At 35.5% G+C, this 20,139-nt stretch overlaps 1 long non-coding RNA gene across 1 annotated transcript; it reads left to right on the forward strand.

The window, feature by feature from the left end:
* Nucleotides 1–15,752: 15,752 nt before the first annotated feature.
* LOC112814880 (uncharacterized) lies at nucleotides 15,753–18,473 on the forward strand. Its single transcript, XR_012378424.1, has 2 exons — nucleotides 15,753–15,865; nucleotides 18,101–18,473. It is a non-coding gene; the product is annotated as an uncharacterized lncRNA (long non-coding RNA).
* The last annotated feature ends 1,666 nt before the right edge of the window (nucleotides 18,474–20,139 follow it).

The raw sequence follows: 20,139 nt of genomic DNA on the forward strand, positions 1-20,139 counted from the left end.
AATTGTGCTTATGTACGCATTAGTCTGAAACAACAGAGGTATCACCATTCCCAGTTATCTGAGACATACTCAGTTGACTAATGAGTATCATCACTTACTAACCAGAAATTTTAAATTGCTATGTTCCTAAAATTTTTTTTAAGTTACTTTCTTCTTATTCAAAGTTTGAAATGATACAAACTTTCTGGCTTCATATTTTTTTGTTGCTTATATCACCATACCCTGTGTTAACCTGCATTTACTATCTGAAGTCAGAATTGAACTTTTTTTTTATCATGAGTGCTCTCGTCTATTTTTAAAACCAAATTCTTGAGGCACCTGGGTGGTTCAGTTGGTTAAGTGGCCAACTCTTGGCTAGAGTTCAGGTCATGAACTCAGGGTCGTGGGATCGTGCCCCACGTCAGTCTCCCTTAGTAGGGAATCTGCTTGAAATTCTCCCTCTCCCTCTGCTCCTCTCTGCTCATCTCTTTCCTTCTCTCTCTCGACAATAAATAATAAATAAATATTTTTTTTAATAAGAAATAAAACCAAATTCTTTTCTGCTTTACAGTATTGGTGTAGTTTTTGTTTTTTATTTTTGAATTTCTTTTTTCTTTTTTTTTTTGCATTCCATGTCCACTGTGCCTCTACCCTCACAAAGGTCCTTATTTACTTTGCTCATCCTATAACTGCTGCTGCAAACTGGTCTTGTAACCTCTAATTGTTCCCAAATTCAAATAATCATTCACACTATATCCACTCAGTCTCCTTGAAACAGCTTTTTGTGTCATTTCACTACTTTGAGTAACAGTGAGTCCAGCAATGGTAGTTGTCATAGTTTGGATGCAACCTAACTTTTTTTAGTTAATTTTCAAGTAGACTGTTTCAAACCCCCTTTCCATCAATCCCTGTCAACCTTACTCTGTTTTCTGAATTATGGAGTCAGAGATGTTGAATGACCTAATGTAGTAAGTGTTTGGTTGTTGATCATCTTAAAGTTGCCAAAGATTTTTTCCTGGACAGCTTTTTATTTGAAATAAGGGTGGGTTTTTTTTTTTTTTTTGGAAAATTTTATATTAGTTGAATTTTGAGACTTTTTTTTTGCATATAATAGTAAATAGATACATTTTAATATATATGAAAGAAAGAAAGAAGAGCAATAAAATTTCACATGTACCCACCATCAGGCATCAGGATGGAATATTATCAGGGTTATTCGTGAACTCCCTCCTCAATCTAATTCCTTAATCTGCTACCCTTGAAGGTAACTGATAATATTGTATTAATTATGTTTTCCTTCTCATTACTGGTCCAATACTCGAACCCTTAGGTTTACTGTTTTAAAGGTAGTTTCTGGAACTTATAAAAATGAAATTGTACTCTATGTGTTTTCCTTTCATTTGCTTTTTTGTTTAATACTATATTTCTTCACATTCATCCTAAATGATGTCCATACTTTCATAGTTTGTTGGTTTTTACTGCTATGTAGTATTGCATTGTTTGAATGTACCACAGTCCTTATATATTCTGTTGTTTTTAGTTTTTCACTGGTCTGAACATTCACAAATATTCACAGAAGTGTATTGCTAGGTTTCACATTATATACATTTTCCTCTTTATCAGACAATACAAGATAGTTTTCTATACACTGGCTCACAAATGTATCTGCTGCTATCAGGGGTGTATTCTGTATTAGGAGAAGAGCGAATAAAAATACTCTGGTTTCTGTATATTACCCATATCTTATTTTGCGGGATGTAAAAAATTTCATCAGGTTGGCACATTTAAACTGATGTTTCATTGTAGTTTTAATTATGTTTCCCTATAAATTGAATTTTTGTGAATTCAGTTACATTTTAAATATATTTTCTGTGAGGATGGTGGAAAGGACAAAATCCTCTGACAGATGTTAGAATAATTGGATGCTATTTTAAGCCTGTAATTGTATCTTAGGAGACTTCCCTATCCTAAAGAGCCTCTGAGTCTTCATCTATACAATGAGAAGAGAGCATTAGACCTCTCTCAGCAAAAACATTTTTGCAAATTTACAAAGATTTTGCTGGAATGAACAAGACTACCACAATGTATCTATCTCCTAAGTTCAAGCAATCATACAAATGAACTGTCAAAAGAATAATATTTTTTAAAGATTTTTTATTTATTTATTTGAGAGAGAGAGAATGAGAGATAGAGAGCACGAGAGGGAAGTGTCAGAGGGAGAAGCAGACTCCTCGCCAAGCAGGGAGCCCGATGCGGAACCCGATCCCAGGACTCCGGGATCATGACCTGAGCCGAAGGCAGTCGCATAACCAACTGAGCCACCCAGGCGCCCAAAAGAAAAATTTTTAAAGGAAAGATGAATTTGTAAACTAGCAGTATTTCTATTATCATTCAAGGAATATATATTTACCCATATTTTCTTTTTAGTGGTTCAAGTAAACAAACCATAATAAAGAAATAAATAAGATTGTCCTCCTCCTATGTGATGTAGAGGGAATATTTATTGTTTTATTCTAAACAATGCAGAACATGTTTTTCAAAAAGTGTAACATACCTTTGGTCCTCACACCAAAACTTTTCTGTTAGTAGCACAAAAAATAATGGGATAGGGTTGTTTATGAATTACCAACCTGGAAAAGTATATAAAAGATGGGCTAAATGGGGGGTCCACTGTATAGATTGAATAATTACCATCCTTTCTTCATATTTTTAAATCAATGACCATGCCAAATATACTACTTAATTAAACTACGTTTTAATTATATGAATTTCAAGCATCATATATTATCTTATAGTTACATGGACTCTGGATCTAAAACAAGCAAAAAAAAAGTGTGTGTGTGTGTGTGTGTGTGTGTGTTAAATCTTATAGAAATGTAAAGTCAACTTTAATGTGGTATTCCACCATTGGTTCCACCAACTGGCAGGTTCAGTTGATTTGTTTAAACACAGCATAACTGGCATCTCAATATTTATTTAGATAAGACAGCCTTTTCAAAGCATGCTCAATGATTCTGGAATTTCAAAGCCTTTTTCAATAGATTCAAATCTAATCTAAGTAGTATTCGTTTTCATTTTAATCTAATGATGGTGCTTATTGAAATAACTACTTTTATCCAGAAGTCTGTCACCACCTTTCTTCCAAATTCTTCCCCAAATCAGACTTATTTCATCAATTCTTTCAAACTTCATCAAGTCTTTCACCAGAGGATATGAAGAATGCACAAGCTGATTAAATGGAAAGAGATTTCAAAGAAGTCTTGACCTTGACATTTAAAACACGAGCTGAAATTCCTAAAATGTGCTATGAGTCTTAAGTAGTAACAAATGGCAATATTTGGATAAGAAGGGAGATATCTAAAGATATTTCCAAGTTAGTACCTCTAACAGGTCACTGAGCATCATTTTAAAATTTATTTTAAATGAAGTATATTTTGGTTTCTTTTCAACTGAATTTCTGAATACTGAAAATTAAGTTCTTACAATTTTGTAATTTTCTATTTTCAGTTTGTGTCCTTACATGTGTTTCTTTTAAAAATTGCCATGTTTATACTGTGAAGATTGATTCCATATAAGCTTTACTCTTTATAAAAGTTTGTGTTCTTTAATATGAACTTGAAGAAATAACTTAACCTCATTTATTGCAAACTTCTAACATGGTAACCATAATTCCCATTCTCTATATTCCATGGGATTCATTTTGCACATCATACCAGATAAAATATAAGAAAGCCCTTTATAAAATATATAAGATGCTATAAAAAATAAAAGCAATATTGATTTATTTCTAAATTTAATCCACTGCATCACAAATTTAAGAAGGGGATCAAATAAGATAATATTTAAAATTATATTACAATGAACTAGTGATGTAATATCAGTGCCCAAACAACAGAACATATCTGGGAATCCATATAAATGAAATATGCTTCCTTTTTATAAAGTGTTCAACTAATTTCATCTCAAACTGGCTTCAACAGTTTTGCAAAAATTATGAATAGTACCACTCAATAAAAACAGAATTTTCTAATTTAAAGGGTCCTCAGAGGCCACCTAATCTAGCTCCTTCATTTATAGATGGGCTTCCGGAGGTCTAGAAACATGAACTGACTAGCCCCACATCCAGTGTCATTGCTAGAACCCACTTGTCCTAGCTTTCATATTAGTGCTCTTTTCACTCTATCAACTGGTCATTTGATTGAAAGCCTGAGAAATCTGCTTTGAAAATCAGACGGCAATAAATCTAGCTCATCTATACATTAGAAAGTCAACTTTTAATTTATTGTCAAATGCATAAGTAAAAACTTTCTCAGTGTAGTGTTTAGATTAGTATGGATCTGCTATCCTAGGATACATGAACAATTACATTGGATTAATTGAGCAAGTTTGAAGTTATGTTAAAAAAAATAGCATTAGCTTCATATATCTTCATGTTAAATGCTTCCTGTCATGTAATGCATTTCATGCTAGCACCAGGTAATGTAGAAAGAGATACTCAAAAATTGTGCGCTAGTAAAGGTTTTATGGATAATAGAATTTTAAAAAATTTATCCATAACATTGACCAGAAGCTACAGAGCTCTTCCAAGAAGTTTTATGTGGCATTTTTAAAATCTTCTTGATTACATTTAAATTTTTAGCACAGAAGATTGTGCTATTCTCCCCTGCTTCAGGAAACCTCCACCCTCCAAGAACACTCCTGGAGATTTATTAATCTGATGCCTCGTTTTCAGATATAATGAAAATAAGGAAACCTCTGCAAAGCTCATGCTACCATTATTGATCTTAAGCTTTGGGGGATAACAACCAAAGCTCAGAGGTAGATAATATTGCAAACAGTTCTCCCCATGACAGCAAACCAAGATCCAGACCAGAATTTTCATCAGTAAAGAATGCTGACCTGGGAAGTATATGGAGGGGGACATGGAACATTTAAAATATCAAGGGCCCACTTACCCTTTATTCTGGCAGTGGCTGAACTAATAAAAGTCAGGGGTTATTGAAAATATATCTTTCCATCACTAGTATTTTTCTGTAGCAGTTATCACCCCAGGGCCTAAGAGCTTTGACAAAGCTTTTTAACAAGAAAACAGCAAGAAGCAAGCCCCAGAGCTGAGCTGGTTGGAGGCCCAACTGCTGCTTTTTAAAAATAAGCTTGGAGAGCATTAAGCATCTCTGAGCAGGCACTTCCTTTCCCTCAAGATCATAGATGCTGCTTTTAGACTTTTTCCTCTTTCTTAAGGATCTGTAGGAAATGGGGCCAAGTGAGATAGCTCTGCAAACAGCCATTCTTTACCCCTCAAGATTCCTACTTCTTAGCCCTAGTGAGCATGGCTCTCAGAGGAAATTGAAGGGAAGAAGTAACTAGACTCAGAAGAGGAAATGAAAAGTGTAATAATCAATAGAGTACCCTTGGGGTAGTAATGACAAATGAGGATTAAATTTCCCATTTAAAACCTTGTAATTTTCAATGGATTGCCCATTCTATCAGCAAATATGAAAAATATGAAATAAGAGCAATCAAGTTATCAATATTTCCATTTGGTTTCACATTTCATCATGACTTTTTAAAGTGGTAGGCTGGCAGTGATGGATGATCGGACTCAGCAAATCAGTGGGGTCAGGGTTAATACAAAGAACAGTGGGACTGGCCAATAATAAGCAAAGTCAAGAAAGTATATATTCTGCATGAGGTGGTGGCATCCTCATACAGCAATGGCTCTTGCTTTTTTATTTTTAATTAATAGATCAGGGTTTCTTGGGAAAAAATGTGCATGCTTTGCATTTGTCTTTTGAACAGAAGACTGATTCATGGACCACATCAGCAAGCTCACAGAATGATGAAAACTACAATCATTTCTCTTCTTACTATTTTTACCATGTTTATCTATTCATGTCTTTTTGAAAGACATTTATTAAAGGCCTATCATGTACCATGTCTGTGTTCACATGCCTAGAAATCTGGGACTTATAGAGAAGGGACAATGGTTGTATGCAACATTTAAGAGGTTCTGTTTATTTATCACATAAACCTTTGGCTCTAAATAGAATCAAAGATTTTTTTTTTGCAATTATCTTTTCTAAAAGCAAATAATGTTTATTCCATAATCTATGCAAACACCTCCCCCCCCACACACACACATTAATTAGTATAGGCAGTCTACAGTGTTGAATGAAAGCATCTCAACAGGAGGGACATCTGGAATTCCCTTTCTGAGAGAACCTGTTAGTTGCTAGACAGTAATTGCTGTCATTGTCTCCCTATGTATTGTAACCGTTCTGTACACCGCTGATAATTAATGCAGTGCTTAGAATTAGGGATAAAGACGTTCCTAATTTCAGAGACAAATCTTTCATTGTTTAAATAACACCACAGGCTGCAGTTAAGCATTTTAACAAAACAGAATAACCACATAAAATCAAAGAGTAAAAGACCTCAAACTAGAGAACAACTTCCCCCACATATTTCTGTGGAAGAGCAGCATATGCGTAAGACTTGAGCTTTCATTTCCATGTATTATGGATCATATATATTTATATGAAGGCAGATTAATATATACTGACCATATATTATTTGCTAGGCCCTGTGATAAATACATATATTATCTCACTTAATCGCTACAATTACCAAATGACACTGATATCATCTTTATGGGTGCATGAAGATAATGAGATCTAGAAAATGTGTGTAACTTGTGCAAGGTCACACAGATAGTACAGCCTAAAGCAAGCCCGAAACCTAGGACCGTCTGAGAAAAAAGCTTCATGATTTTCTTCTCCAAGTCACACTGACTATGGTATTTCTTTTTTTTCTTTTTAAAGATTTTATTGATTTATTTGAGAAAGAGAGAATGAGAGACAGAGAGCACGAGAGGGAAGAGGGTCAGAGGGAGAAGCAGACTCCCCGCTGAGCAGGGAGCCCAATGCAGGACTCGATCCTGGGACTCCAGGATCATGACCTGAGCCGAAGGCAGTCGCCTAACCAACTGAGCCACTCAGATGCCCAGACTACGGTATTTCTTAATCTCAGATTAACATATGTGATACAATGGTTACATCTACTTATTTCCTGTGTTTATAAATATAAACTATTGTGTTTGTATAAATTAAATAAATCACATATTTTATATGCAAGAAACATTGAGTTTACCTCTGAATATTTTCCGTCACTTCTGCTCTTATAAATATTTTCTTCAGGCAGTTATTGGGTTTTAAATGACATATTTATCTTATTACAATGATTATATCTTTAGGTGTTAGTTATTTGCTATAGTAATTTCCACAGGAAATTTAGAATATGTGAGAAACACAAATTGTAACATAGGACTATTTATTAACATATGAGTAGTATTTAGTGAATATTTTTCATACGGTAATGCCTTTCTCTTACACCCAAGAATTACTTATTAGCTACACCTTCATTTGTGCAAGCGAGGAGGTAAAAATTCATATGTGAACAGTGGATGAATTACAAAATGATTAACTTTATAAATGATTATTAGTTTAATGTATCAAATATTTATTTAAAATTTATGATTCAAATATTTTCCTGGATTTCCTTTGCTAACAAGCTTAACTACTATACTTAAATATCACTTTATTTTAAAAATTTGTTTCCAAAATTTCCCCCTACACACACACATTGTAATTTACCCTCCAAAAATGTGAAGTCATTAAAAAGCTATTTTAATATGGGAAAGGATGCAAAAGAAAAATAATGTGATTGGGCGCCTGGGTGGCTCAGTTGGTTGAGCGACTGCCTTCGGCTCAGGTCATGATCCTGGAGTCCCGGGATCGAGTCCCAGGTCAGGCTCCCTGCTCAGCAGGGAGTCTGCTTCTCCCTCTGACCCTCTTCCCTCTTGTGCTATCTCTCATTCTCTCTCTCTCAAATAAATAAATAAAATCTTTTTAAAAAAAGAAAAATAATGTGACAATGTGGGAAAAGTTAAGTATTTCTATATGGTACTGGTGAACAACTTGAATAGAGGTAACGGGTTAATATTTATCAAAAGTTTTAAAAGTGTGTAGACCTTATCCATCAATTTTACTTCTGTAAGGTATAATTCAGAAAAGCATGCTTAGATGCAAGGACATGAATGCTTATTGAAAGATTGTTAATAATACCAAAAAAAATGGACACTGTCTAAACATCTTCAGTAGGCAGTAGGAAAAAAATTGTGCATCAAAGGACACTGAAGAGAGTGAAAATGCATTCCACAGATGGGGAGAAAATATTTGTAAATCACATATGTGATAAAGGTTTAATATCTGGAATAGGAGCTCTTAGAAGGAGCTTAGAAGCAGCTCTTAGAACTGAACAACAAAAGGACAAGAACCCAATTCGAAAATGAGCAAAGAACTTGAATAAACATTTCTCCAAAGAAATACAAATGGCCAACAAGTACATGAAAAGATGCTCAACATCTTTAATCATTAGGGAAATGCAAATCAAAACCATAACAAAATACTATTTCACACCCACTCAGAAAGCTATAATTAAAAAAAAAAAAAAAGAAAAGAAGTGTTGAAGAGGATGTGGAGAAACTGGAACTCTTGGGCATTGCTGGTGGGAGCGTAAAACAGTGCAGTATCATGAAAACAGTTTATTTATCTAGAAGTTAAACACAGAATTAGCATGTGATCCAACAATGCCATTCCTAGTTATATACCCAAAAGAATTGAAAACAAAGACTCAAACAGATACTTGCATGTCGATGTTCATAGCAACATTATCCACAGTAGCCGAAAGGTGGAAGCATCCCCAAGGACCATCAACAGATGACTGGATAAACAAAACATGGTGTGTATATATATATATATGTATATATATATATACATATATATATATACACAATTGAATGTTTATATATATATATTAATTGTGTATATATATATATATATATATATATATATATACACAATTGAATGCTATTCAGCCATAAAAAGAAATGAAGCTTTGATACATGCTACAACATGGATGAACCTTGAAAGTGTTATGCTAAATGAAATAAGACAGACACAAAAGAACAAATATTGTATGATTCCACTTAGATGCATTATCTAGAATTCATAGCATCTGAAAGATTAGAGATTACCAGAGGCTGGGGTAGGGAAGAATGAGGTTATTGTATAAGGGGTACAGGGTTTCTGTTTGCAGTGATGAAGTTCTAGAAATAGTGGTGATGGTTGCACAACATTGTGACTATAATTAATGCCACTGAAGAGTATATTTCAAAAGAGTTAGAGGCTCCTCAGTGGCATCTTCCTTCAGCTCCGGTCATGATCCCAGGGTCCCAGGATCGAGCACGACACCAGGCTCCGTGTTCAGCTGGGAACCTCCCTCTCCCTCTCACCCTCCCCCTGCCTGTGCACATGTTCCCTCGCGTTCTCTCTCTCTCTCTGTCAAATAAATAAATAAAATCCTTAAGAGAGTTAGAAGGGCAACTTTCATTACATACATTATACTACAATAAAAAAAGACTGTGGATTGAATATGAATTCATTCAGATTATCATAATGCAAACATTAAAATGTTTATGTAGATCTAAATTTATTGGTAAAGAAAGATGTCCACCATGCATTTGTAGGAGAAGAAATCCAAAAAAATCAAGTTATATAGTGTGGTGACATCTGAATAAATAAATGTGTATGGTATGTTTCCATGTATGTGGATAAATGTGTGTGTGTCTGCTGCTGTGTGTGTGGCAGAGAGAGACAGAGAGAAATGATAAACCTACATACATAATGGTTAAAACTAAGCTGAGGTTTCAGGTAATTGCTTGTTTGTTTTTTTTTTCTTTTCTGAACTCTGATGTTGTTCTCTTAACTTCTGTTTTTTTATTTACAGAATATTTTAAAAATTAAGCTTCTCCCATTTTCAACAGAAGAGAAAAAATGAAGACTAACATATGAAAAAGTGGAAGAAGTTAAAAAAAAAAGGGAAGAGAAGCAGGAGATGTAGAGGGAAAAGAAGGAGGGGAAAAAACATTGAGGTCAGGTTATTGCTACTGATTTACCTTAGAGATCAGCTCTTTATAGAAGAAAAAAGTCTTAGCACTCCAAGACACGGAGAAGGAACCAGGCAAGACCAACTCCTGGAGTTGCATGTCTCCCTTTTATTGAGTGCTTTCCATCTGATCTTGGCCCAGAACACTTGCAGTAAGGATTTCTGTCCAATGAGGTTGCAGAGTTATGCCTGTCATACATAAAATTGTGAAATTTTCATGAAGATAATTCAATTGTAGCCAGACTATACTTATATTCTTCCACTTCGTTTTCCAGTTTTCAATCTGGGCACATGGGAGGTTGGGACTTCCTTGGCTATGTGAAGTTAATGTGATCATGCAATTTGCCTTGGCCAATGACATATGAATAAAAAAGCCAGATGTCAGTTCCAACTGTTAGAGTTAGCACGTCATTTTTCATGTTTGCTTTTCATGCCTTGACAACAATGGAAGCACTGAGATGGAGTCTCCCTCAGCCTGGGTACCTGACGATGAAAACATAAATCAAAGCCCCCTTGATCCATGAGTGACAGGTAGCATGAGTGAAAAATAGATCTTTGCTGTTTTACTTACCAAGATGTGGGAGTTGCTCATTACAACACCAAAGCTTCACTTATCCAGATAGTTTGGCAAAAAACATTTCTGAGATCTTGTATTCAGAGGTACAAGAAGAAATTCATTCATCAAATATTTCTTGAGCATGTGCTTTGTGCCAGACGTGGTCCCGCTAGATAATAAACCCAAGGAATAAAACCGGCCTTGTGGAGTTTTCATTTTAATGTGGGAAACAGACACAAACAGTAAACATAATACATACAAATCATACGCTATTCTTTTTTTTTTTAAGATTTTGTATATTTATTTGAAAGAGAGAGAGCACGAGCGGAGGGAAGGACAGAGGGAGATGAAAAAGGAGAAGCAGACTCCCCGCTTAGTGTGGAACCAGACACAAGGCTCCATCCCAGGACCCTAAAATCATGACCTGAGCTGAAGTCAGATGCTTAACTGACTGAGCCACCCAGGCGCCCCAATTGTAGGCTATTCTAAAAGATGATAGTATTATAGAAAAAGTATTGGAGCAAGATAAGAGGGATCAAAAATGGTAAGTCAGCTGGGTTAAAATTTTAGATAGGGTGTTGGGAGTAGACCTCACTGAGAAATTACATTTGTTCAGCGACTTGGAAACAAACACACTAACTTCAAGTGACTCAAGATGAGCTGAAGAAAAGGGGGCCAGAGGCAATGAATTGGTTTTGTGAAAAGTTATGGAGGATATCACTGGGAAATAATCTCAGTAGGGATTGGGTTACTATGTGAATTCATTGCACAGGCACAGTCACATTTTCTTTCATAAGATAAAGGGGTTAATTCTAAATTCTTAACTGAACTAAAAATAAAACCCACATGCTTATGTGTAGAAACTATGATCTAATACATTTCCATTTCATTTATCATTGCTTTCCCTGGATCACAAATTGGATAGGGTTATAGAAATCATAGAGGGTTCAAAGGCCTTACTTTAAAGATTTGAAAACAGCATTCACAGTGAAATGTTGAGGGGATCAAAGTTCATTTGTAACACTATAAGTGTGTGCCTTTGCATATGATGCATATGTATAGACCATTCACATATAGACACACTTATCCATGCATATAGATATATATCCTCAGAGTATTTTAATGCCATTTGTCATACAGTTTCTTGCCATGCACAAGCTGAGGGTCAAGCTGCAGTTGGTATGTCCATAGTTAAATAAAGTTTCCACCCACTAAGTCTAGACTCATATTACAACATGGTCAATAATGTGATGAGAAATTAAATTGCTTTAGCCTGGCTCACCGGATATTCTAGAGGAATGGCCTAAGAGATATATGAACAATTTGTTCCTCCAGATTCATTAACTCGGTATCAAGATAAAACCGTGCATTGATCTATGAAAACTTTGAAGAAATACCTTTGTAGAAATATGACCTAAGAATCTACCTGGCGTAAGTAGTTCTGTGTACTGAGAGAATAATGAAATAATTATGCAATTTAGCACTCAGACATTTCTAACTCTTCAGTAAAGCAAATCCTAGCTCATGAATTTGAGTTTCTAAACATCTTCATTCATCATTGAGGGATCAAAAAATGTGAAATGAAAGGGTAAAAATGGGAGGACAACACTTGAACAGACTATCCTTTCCTTGTTTGTATAAACTCAGATAGTTGCTATTTAATGCAGGGCCAACGCCTGCTCCAAATTAGATTATATCCATCGAAAGCGGGTAGGAGATCAGCTAGGGGTATGCAGTAAAATTCTGTTTACTTTGTATTACACTCTGCTAATGAATGTTTGCTCTCAGGGACTAAACAGTAGGAGTCACAATACCTAATACTTGGATTAATAGTAACACCGTATGGGAATTCAAGCTAAGGAATATTTTGACTATAAACTGTGGACACCATTATACCATTTTGAGTAACTTGGTTAAACATTTTTCCTTTCAAATGTTATTCCTGTGGATAAATTAGAAAGGATAGTTTGAAGGGGAAAAGAACCACCGAGCTGAAGCTTTGTCCTTGGCTTTTCATTGCTCAACTGGGAGGAAACAACTACCAGAGAGGTCTGCAACCTTACTCTGCCATATCGTTCAGAATGTCAGCCATAGATCACCTGTGACAAGTATTTAATTCTTTGTCTCACCAGGGACAATGTGCAACCTTCTCCTGGAAGTGAGGTGTTTCATTTCATTTTAAAGCTGCCAAAAATAGTTGTCTTTTTGGCCTTGCAGTAAGCTCTTTTTCGATTTAGTATTCCCAACTTCTTCCTCTAAAAGCTGTGAAAATCATTCCCTTTCTACTGAGCTCCATGCTAAATCCTTTCAAAAGTCTATGACATACACGATTCTCCCCTTCATAACAGTGCCTGTTCTTGTTTTCCCACAGAAGGCCACATAGAGCATTTTTTACTTTGTTTTTTCCCGGCTGAATAGAATAAAATATTAGGATGCAATGATTAAAGAGGCAGACCAAATGTGCTTTAGTTATTGGACTTCTGCTGAGGAGGAAATAAAGATTTGAGCAAAGGTAGGTAAGCAGTTTTTATAGGTGATGTGGTGAAAAATACACATGATATCATAATTAGAGCTGATATACACAGTCATTGGAAGACTCATTCTACCACTAAGAAGAGAATATCTGCAGAGTCAAATACTGACTCATGCCATTCTTCAGATCATTGACAACTCAGTATGCCCCTGGACCTGGACCATAATGTAGTCATCTAGCAGTTTGGATCAGGCCTTCCATTCCTCCAGCTGTGTCCATCTTGACTGAATTTAAATCACCACCATAATGCTGTTAAAAAATCAGAAATATCTAAAGTATTCTCAGCTTTATTTCAGTTTCTAAAAAATTAACAAATAAAAGTGAAGCGTGTGCTATGTGCTCTACTCAAAATGTATTCAAAGTATTAGTTTCTAAATGTGTGAACATATCGTGATTATCTATATATTTCATCATGATATGAAATTGGCCCATTGAAACTTAGAAGGAGAAACTGCAGTACTCTGTTTCTCCCCCAAATGGGTTCTCACTGTTGAAGATACAGTGAACAATGAAAACCTAAAAATTGTTATATTTAAATAGAAAAGAAGGTATGCATGTAGGAATTAAATAAATTTAAAAATAGTTTGGCCTTAAAAGTTGTAAAATCTGTGTGGACAATTAAAAAAATGGACTAGAAAACTGTTTTTATGCTAGAGATATAAATCATCTAAATGAGGGTAAAATAACAATGCATATAAAATAATAAATAGTTTTCAGGCCATTTATAGTCACTCACCTGGAGTAGGTCAAATTCATTTAAATTGTTTAAACATTCTAAGTTACTGCTATTGGTTTACTAAAATGCTTTTCCTCAGACATAAACTCTCATTTGTATTTGAATGCATGGATGTGTAGATAATCTATTTCGGTTTCCTTTTACATAATATTTTTCAAAGGTAAGATGGACTTTAGAAAATAAATGTAGAAAATAAATATGGGAAAGTGTAGTGTTTTTAACTTTCATTTTTGTATTTAGAGGTTTAGAAACCTTTTTTCTTTAATTTCATGTATGTTTTACTCTTCCATGTATTATGTTTATTCATTACATACAAAATTGCTTGTGGGCATATGGAATGCTTAGGTAAACTGCATATAAGCTACTTGAAAATTTGCCATAATTCCAGTGACAGTCATTTCCAAATTTGCTTTCTCTGTTAAAAATTTTGCAAGAAGGGTGGAGACATTATTTTCTGTTAGGCTCTGACTGCATTCCTGACCCGGCCATGCCAGTAAGATATATGTTAGAAAATATTATGGCATTTGTAATAATGCTTTTGAGTGGAACATATCCCTGTGGGACATATTTTATGTGTGCTGTAGATATTGGGAAGAAAAGCATTCAGGGGGCATGTTACTCACAGTGAAGCTGTCGCCAGGTAATAGAGTAGTACAGTACTTGGGTGAAATGATACAGAGAGACTTATTTCATTTTCCAGTGAAACATTTTAACTGGCTTCCTCTTAAGAGTCTGCAACTTGTCTAAGCAGGGGGAAAAAAAGCAGCAAGGCTGATAAAATCATAAATAGCTTTTCCATCATTGCTGAAACTCTAATTTTCTTGCTTATTGCTTGAGTTGATAAAACAAATAAAAGAAGGAATCTCAGAGAGAAATTTCTTTAATATGCAAAATGAATTTCAATGTACTCTCCTGCTGGTATTTTTATGGAAAACCTGACTACATGGTACACATGGAATGTAGAAATCTGCATTTAGATAGAAATATTATAAAATGCATGGTAGGGTACAAAGTCAGTCTTTTAATGGAGATGGTAAAGTGCTGCATTATACGGTTGAGTGGAAAGACAGCATGCATATAGGTTTTCCCTTCTTGGGTAACCAAGTCCCTGGTTTGCCCAAGAGGGTATTACATTATTTTGAATCTTTGACAAATATTGATGACGAAAAAATATACCAGATGGGTAGGTTCTTTCCAAGGGAAATTTTTCTGCTATCCAAAAGATATGCTTGTAATGTACGGATTTTCCTAATTTTCCTCAAATCCTTCTGGGAAATAGTGGAGATTGATTGTGTTGGAAGGTATTTCATTGTACTGAGACGAATTTCACTGTAAAGAACTGAGTGATATCTCACGATTTTATTAAAACAAGAGAGGACAGAAATACTTGAATCTTAAATAACTGATTTTGGGGGTGGCCTCGGGAATTTCACAGTCCGGGCAGTAGCTCCCTTGTTCTGCTAGCAAATGGAGAGAGAAGGTTGCCTCTCACCAACCACTCCACAGGGCTAGAGGAAGGACATTTTTGTCGACATTTGGAAACATCAAATGAGCACTTCTTTATGCTGCGAGTGGAATTGTTACTATCAGGCACGTGTACAAATAGCTATTACATAAATGAGAAAGAACTGAAGTAGTGGTAATAAAAATACATACGTTGTTGAAATAAAGATCATTGATTAAAAGTGATTACAGGCAGAAGTGATCAGAAGGATTTGAGCTGCTTTATAGAAAACTATTTTTTGTAATACTTTTGTAATATTACTACATTTGAATTAAGCCTATCCAATGAGTTCATAACAGACAGAAACAAATCAGCGATACAAACATGGCAGGAGGAAAATTTTTGTCCCTGTGCACTCTTCCAAACCGCCCCCCCCCCCCCCCCAGAAAGAACAGGATAAAAGGCCATGGAATTCCACAAGAACAAAGAGAACAGAATAAGAGCAGACAATGACAAACTTGGGGCAGCAGGAAAGCACATGTACACGAGACGCCTGATTAAGCAGGACTTAAGAAAGTGGTAACATAGGTCTGAAGGGGTGAAGTCAAGGAGGTAAGCGGACTGCTGCCAGCAAACCCCAGACAGGCCGAGGTGTTACTCCGCTGAAAGGAGTTCGGGTGGGGCTAGGAATAGGACTGGCTGCAAGTCTGTGCACTCAGCTGCTCAGACCCCTTCCCCAGCATGACAGAGCTGTGGCGCGTCACTACTGTAGACGGAGAACCTGAGAAACTGAAACCCAAATCTGCTGACGGTGGGGGTTTCACTGAAGCCTCAAGTAAACCAGAGTCTACAAGGGGCAAATCGTCATAGAACTACCTTTTTCCTAGTAAAAATCCAATAACTCTGAAATTGAAAAATTAAGAAACTTATTATGAGCTTGTTACTTAGAAATATGGAGACAACTACCAGAGAAAAAGAATTAAAAACCAAAATAGCTAAAAGAAGTGAGAGTTTATGGTGTATGAGAACTGCAGGGAGGGAGGACTTGCTCTAATTCTCCTGAGCTAGTAGAATTATTTGACTTTTGGGACGCCTGGTGGCTCAGTCGGTTAAGTGTCTGCTTTTGGCTCAGGTCATGATCCCAGAGTCATGGGATCGAGTCCCCCATTAGGCTTCTTGTTCTGCGGGGAGTCTGCTTCTCCCTCTTCCTGCCACTCCCCCGGCTTGTGCTCTCTTTCTCTCTGACAAATAAATAAAATCTTAAAAATTAAAAAAAAAAGAATTATTTGACTTTTAAACTATCTGCATGCATAAACTTAAAAAAAAATTAAATTAAAATGCAGAACTGAGGACACTGTAAAAAGAATAGTACACACACTCTACCAAGTATGGAGAATAGCACATTGATATATTCAGCAATGAGCATTGTTTATTCAAACACATACTCGAAATGATCTGGCAAAATATTTTAGCAATCAAAGTGTAAATGAATCTCTTCATAGTTAGGAAGAGTATTTTTCTTGCTAACCATTCTTTTCTCCCACTTTTCTCTTGAGGGTCCATTCACTCGTTTTTTAAATTCCTCTTCCTGGTCCATTTTCATAATGGGACGTGTGCTGAGTGATTCGACTTAACACTGAGTTTACCATTTTACTCAGCACCAAAACAATGAAAAGAAATCATGAAAAGAAAAGCAATTTTATGGCAAGTACAATGCATGGTTAGGTTCACATTCCACATGTGAATAAAAATTATTGCTTTAACAACACAGCACGCTGAGGTTAAACACTAAAAGGAAAGGTAACTGATGACTTATATAATTAAATTTAAGGGTTAGAGTTTGATTACACTGATTTTTCAATAAAGTTTAAATAAATAGGTTAAAGTAATAAGGCACCTTAAAGACAACACCTTTCTTCCAAATCTCAGTCTCTTTGGGAATACAGTGTGGTCTTGCATTAATTCTTTTGACCAAAAAGGGAAGTGTTAGAGAATTATGGCAGAGCTTTTAGTGACCAAATAACATAGGAATGTTTTTCATTCCTATAAAAAAACTGCCGCTAAATGAAGTTTTTATCATCTTTTTCTATATAATCTAATTCATGTTTAATTAACTCTTAATCTTAAGAGTCTCTGAATATTCAAAATGTCTTTCTGCAAAAATCACCGAAAGTACTTCAGGACATATTTATATTCACTGTGTTCCAGTGTCTGACCGCTGAAAGTAATAGAGACCTTGTGTGAGGCACGTCTCGGGCTTGCCATGGAGCCCTGATTCTCCTGAGGTTAATGGATGACTATACTTTAGTTGAATTATCAAATATAATATTCTACTGTACGTGCTATTGACTGGGAAGGCACAACTAGGCACTAGAAGCTAATGGCCATTACTTTACTCTGCTTTCAACTTTAAACATTGCTCCCAAGCATTACTTGCTTTACTGATGTTGACTGTTATTGACTTGAAGAGCAGCATTTTTTTCCTGCTGCTTTTCCTTCTCTAATCAGGAAAACCAAATGGGGTCTCCTTTTCTTTTATCAAAATGCTATCATTTTGAAAACAACAGCAATGAAATTGTGTATGTTTGAAGCATTCAGATTTTGTAAAAGGAAATTTAAAAGAATGACCAGTACTAAAGACGGGTAACATAAAAAAAAAATTAAAAAAAATATTCCTTAGCTGGTCCTGTTCTTTAGAGATTAATCGAACACGTTAAAAATGCGCTACAAAGATTTCATAGTTATTTAAGCCACAAATAAGATAAAGATTGTTAAAGATTTATGAAACATATTATACAATTAAATGATGAGGCGTCACGAATCTTCTACTCTGCCCGTATTCCACAGGCGTGTTTCAAGGAGTAAAGCACAGCATCATCCCTCTATCTGCCCAGAGAAGGGGAAAGGAGAAACATGACAGATGGACCAGGTTTAATATTATAGACATTTGCAACTGAACAGTCTGGCTTCCTGTTTAAACTACTCAAGCTTCCCTCTCAGTGTTCATTATATCATCCTGATGCTTCAACTGAACTGCTGGTCGTGTTAAGGCCAAACACTATCTTACTCTATTATGAGAATTTTGTTGCCCCTAATTGTCATTGGGTCTTATGTGATTAAGGAAAGCAGAATGAGCATTCATTCCTCCATATCTAATAGTAGAAAACGGCTCTGGATCTTCTTACATTGCCTTAAATATGAATAAGTATTAGAATAACAAGACTTCTGTTTTTAAGAAATGAGTAGATCTTAGAACGTTTAATTTCTTCTATGACATAACTTCATCCATAACCTGCCACAGGATTCCTTTGGAATGTCTAGGTTCATTAGTATCAGGATGGGTCTTTAGATATATAATCTAATAAGATGGTTTTTTAAACCAGAGCTCTTTAACTTATTTTATTAAATTTCCTTTCCTGTTAATGCAGAAGTTCAGTAATAATTAAGACTGTGATGGATTAATGATTGATAATTTTTCAAGTTAATATTGGCAAGCTGTAGTCAGAGACATGCATTATTGCTATTCATCCCTGCTCTCTGGCATATTGAACGTAAGCAAACTTGCTTTCCTTCCCTCTGTTTAATGGGCTGGAAGGTATTGACCTGGACCTGCAGTCTGCTCATTTCCGTGATTGATGTATTTCGACTTAAATAGTGTGGATTCTTTTTGCAGTTTGTGTTGCCATTGAGAATAGATTTAAAGGGGACCTGACCTATCATTAATCCTTCAGCTCATATTTTAGATTATGTGAACATAGCAAAAATCACTATAATGGAGAGAAATAATATTTGTTTATCCAGTACAACTTTGCCCTTAAGATGAATTCCAAGTAGGTTAGTATTTTTTGAAAAAAAAGATGCCTATTATTTTATTCTAAAAATGAAAATCAGCTAACATATTTAGGCATCTATGAGTGGAAATAGGAATTTTAAACATAAATATTAAGCAGATTTTTTAAATCTCCATTTTATCACCATTTAGATTTTGTCTTGTAAGCCGCAGAGAATCATAAATATTTTGTTTGAAGCATGGCAGGTGAACTACTAAATCTATTTTTTAAATGATGATGCTATGGTGCTTGCTCTGTAGATGATGGACTGGAATATAAGAGACTCTGAAGGCAGAAAGAGCAGCAAGGATGCTATTACGGTGTTCCAGGTGAGAGGTGGAGGGTGCAGAGAAATGGTGAGGGGTGAAGCTACACTGGCAGCTGTGGCAAAGCAGAAAAGGAATTGGATACGAGGGAGTTTGGAATGATAGAAGAGGTACTTAGAAACCAAATGACGATTTGCCCCTGAGTTTATGTGGATGAATCGGGGCCAGGGGTTGGCAGGAAAAGCTGGAGGAGGGAAAGGAAGGTGCTAAGGATGACCTTGCTTAGACTATTTGGGGCAGGTAAAGGAATACTGACATCCAGCAATGCTCACACCAAATGTTACCAATGTCTCTGTTCTTGTAAGGAAAGAGACATGTGTGGGGTTTTGTTTATTTTCTGCATGGAAACACAAGTGCATAAAATTAATCAACACTTATCATTTATAGAGTACAACTTAGTGCCAGGAAATGTGCAGAATTGAGAATATAAAGTTATTTACATCATGTTTTCTTCCCTAAGAAAGAACCAAACAAAAGAGATAGTGCAATCAAAGACATAGAGATCTTGAAAAGATCATCTCAAGATAACTAAGACCAAGTTTTTAGTTGCAAATAGAAGAAAGCCACTTAAATGTGTATTGGAAAAAATAGAGGTATAAAATAAAAGTGCCCCTTTCTTCTTTCTTTTTTTTAAAACTCTCCACCTCCTCACGACTATCATTTACATTTGGCTTACACATTGCCAGAACTTTCCTGCGTAAGTTGATTCTTGGAAAGTACAGAGAAATTT

This window comes from Callorhinus ursinus, unplaced genomic scaffold, assembly GCF_003265705.2.
Source record: "Callorhinus ursinus isolate GAN/ISIS: 27379988/994484 unplaced genomic scaffold, GSC_fseal_2.0 scaffold6, whole genome shotgun sequence".
Classification (NCBI taxonomy): domain Eukaryota; kingdom Metazoa; phylum Chordata; class Mammalia; order Carnivora; family Otariidae; genus Callorhinus; species Callorhinus ursinus.